The following is a 3607-nucleotide window of genomic DNA, read 5'->3' on the forward strand; positions in this document are numbered from 1 at the left end:
ATTACCTAAATGTCAACTTCATTCAGCATGGAGCGATCTGTGTGCCAAGAATGTTTGCACCTCAAATATACAGAGCAAAAGCAAAGGAATGTTATTGAGGTTGGCCACTTTACTTTCATCCCAGAACAAATCAATACTGTACAGCAACTCAATATTAGGAAGGTGTTCCTAATGTTTGGTATACTCAGTGTACAATGATATCAAGGCTTGATAAATATAGATTTGCTTGATAAAATGACATATGCATTATAATATTGTAAAAAATATTGCCATTTTATTACAAAAAGTGTCTGTGGGCTTTCAACCAGTAAGTCTAACATACACAACACAGATCATAACCCCATTGTCTTGTTAGTCTCTGAACTATGAGAACATAGAAAACACATCAACAGAGACAATGTACACATTTAACCCCTTTTTCAATGGGTTGAGGACATTTGGTTCATCAAAACATGTGGATGAATACAGTCGACTCCTGATATATACAAAGGCTTGGGATCGTCATGGTTGCTTGGGATCGTCATGGATACGTGGATTAACCCAAAGCAGCAGATATCAGATTTGAGGAATGAGAAAACTCAGAGAAACATGTTTTCATGGGCTATTGGCTATGGCCAAAAGGGGTTACTAACAATCACAATTCCAGTATATCAATCTATATTCCTTCCAACAGTTAAATACACAATTAATTTATGTCTACACAATTGATTATCTACAACTTTTTGCCAAAATCATGTTCAAGTAAGTACAGCAACCAGGATATTTGATAATTTCAGTGGAGGCTATATAGCATTAGCCTGTGCCATCCAGTTAGTACCCTCTGGGCACAGATGTCAGTTCTACATATAGTTTTGATTTGGTTGAGTTGTCAACTAACTTTAATTCAATGTGAAATCAACAAAAAAATGTCACCAAGTCATTGGATTTATGTTAAAAGTTAGGTGAACAAAATCAGAAATTCTCTTACGTTGATATCTCTTTTCTACTCCAAACAGTTCAACTTCATCACATTGAATTTGAGGGTTGAAATTATGTGGAAACAAAATTGATTAAACCAGTAGTTAGTTTCCATGCAGGACAGTAGCCTTCCAGTGACATCCAGTGAACTTCAAGGGTCCTGCCAGCAGCCGCTTTACATTTCAGGACACAACACCCCACAATGCTAACTGAAACCAAGTGAAGGCACTGAAGAAGACCATGATTAGGGAGAACAGAGCAGGAAGGGACCCACACGTCCAAACTAACTAAGGACACAACAATTGAAGTCTGTTTGTTGTTTGTTCACAGATTTGTGCAAGTAAGAGGTGCAAATGCAGCGAACCTTTTTGACAGTAACTGTATCTAGATGTTTGATGGCTAGCTGAGCAGGAGGCTAGCTCATAGGATAAGGTGATGGCTGTGATAACCGAAGAAAAAAATGAAACAACAAAAATCTAAGTATTTACAGTGCACTCCACCTTTAGAAAAAGATAATAGAAACAGAGTCAGTGACACGTTGCAACAGCACAACACATCACGCCTCATAGAGAAGATGTTCTTTAAATATACATCCTCTTCATCTGGTCATCCTGCAGAGTCCATCAGAAGCACCATGGCAACAGAAGACACTTTCCTCTTTCTCGAGTCAAAGACAAAGGCATGTTTCTGAAAGGAAAGAGAGAAGGGAGTTTTACAGTTTAAATGTAGATAGTTTGTAATCTATCAGAAGTGAGTTTTACAGTTTAAATGCAGATAGTTTGTAATCTATCAGAAGGGAGGTTTACAGTTTAAATGTAGATAGTTTGTAATCTATCAGAAAGGTGTTTTACAGTTTAAATGTAGATAGTTTGTAATCTATCAGAAAGGTGTTTTACAGTTTAAATGCAGATAGTTTGTAATCTATCAGAAGGGAGGTTTACAGTTTAAATGTAGATAGTTTGTAATCTATCAGAAGGGAGTTTTACAGTTTAAATGTAGATAGTTTGTAGCTATTAAACCCAGCTACGACAGCACACTGTGGCTTACTACCATCTACAGACAATATCGCAACAACTACACATTGCCTATCGGAATCAATGACAATATAGTACAAAGTATATTTAAGACAAGCTAAGGTTAGGCCTATTCTATGACCATTCTAGACATGTCAGGAATCAAAAATAAAGTACCTTGAGGTTCACAGTGATCAGCTGGCTCTCCAGCATTCCTATGTTTCAGAGCTCGCTCTTCTGTCCAGCGCTCTGTCAGCACACACACAACAGGAGTAGATTAGATTGAGGCTTTTGACAGTGACCGAAGTGGCTCAAAATTGCACACAAACCACACTTTAGTACCCAACCTTTAAACCCTGGGGATACCTGTCAACATTAAAATTGTATTTTTCTGCCTCGAAGAGGGATGCTTGATGCGTCTCCAACCCCCTCCCTTCTCTTAGTCTGTTTGCCTCCTCTGACTGGCTCTACACAGGCCCAAAGACTATTATCCTTACTGGGTTTCCTTCCATCTGCCTTTCACAAAGACTCTGTCTATTCTCTTTGTACAGCAGACTGGCCGTAGTATCTCTAGATCAGAAGTGTACCTGAACTGACCGTCCTAGCTATCCCGGTTCTGACTGGCCCAACTCTTCTCCTTTTCCACTGTTTACAGCTGGGAAGGAACTTAACCAGTATCAAAGCTGGGACCGAGAGACTGAAAAACATTTTCTATCTCAAGCCCATCAGACTGTTAAATCGCCATCACTAGGCGGCTTCCACCTGCTTACGTAATCCCGCACCTTAGAGGCTGCTGCCCCATATACATAGACTTAGACATAGAAATTACTGGCCACTTTAATAATGGAACACTAGCCACTTAATAATGTTTACATATTTTTACTTTACTCATCTCATATGCTGTATTCTATTCTACTGTATTTTAGTCTATGTCACTCTGCCATTGCTCATCCTAATATTTATATATTCCTTTAATTCCATTCTTTTACTTTTAGATTTGTGTGTATTGTTGTTAATTGTTAGATACAACTGCACTGTTGGAAGCTAGAAACACAAGCATTTCGCTACACCCGCAATAACATCTGCTCAACATGTGTATGTGACAAATAAAATGTGATTTGACTTGAGTATTTGGCCATCCTGCAGTGGTGTTTTTGTCTGGAACTTAATACCTGGAACAGGTGAATGACTGACGCCCCCACGGCCCCAGCTGCTTGTGTCTCTGTCTGACTTACTGAGCACTCTAGAACTTCCATACTCTAGAACCTTCCATACTCTAGAACATTCCATAGAAAGAGACAGACTATGGTCTGCATCTCAAATTGCACCCTATTCCTTATAAAGTGCACCACTATAGACCGGGGTCCATAGGGCTCTGGTCAAAAATAGTGCACTTTGTAGGGATAGTGTGCCATATGGGATGCAGACCATAAGTGAGCTGACACAAGGCCAGTGAAACAGAAACTCTACAACTGAATGTCTAAATAGCTCCACTAATGGTTTTGGAACAGGTAGTCTGGACTGGAGACGTTTCCTGTATAGAGGTTCTCATACTTTGTGAAGTGTGTATCCGGCTCCAGTCACACCACTGGCAAACAGACAGGCCAGGCCAGACAGAAAGGCCTCCTGTAGTCCGC

The 3607-nt window shown here is 39.7% G+C and overlaps 1 long non-coding RNA gene across 1 annotated transcript; it reads right to left on the reverse strand.

The window, feature by feature from the left end:
- Nucleotides 1–252: 252 nt before the first annotated feature.
- On the reverse strand, nt 253–2802 carry LOC116354024 (uncharacterized). The gene is made up of 2 exons (XR_004203477.1): nt 2148–2802; nt 253–1644 (listed from the first exon to the last, which is right to left on the reverse strand). It is a non-coding gene; the product is annotated as an uncharacterized LOC116354024 (long non-coding RNA).
- Between the last annotated feature and the right edge of the window lie 805 nt (nt 2803–3607).

This window comes from Oncorhynchus kisutch, linkage group LG16, assembly GCF_002021735.2.
Source record: "Oncorhynchus kisutch isolate 150728-3 linkage group LG16, Okis_V2, whole genome shotgun sequence".
NCBI classification, from domain to species: Eukaryota; Metazoa; Chordata; class Actinopteri; order Salmoniformes; family Salmonidae; genus Oncorhynchus; species Oncorhynchus kisutch.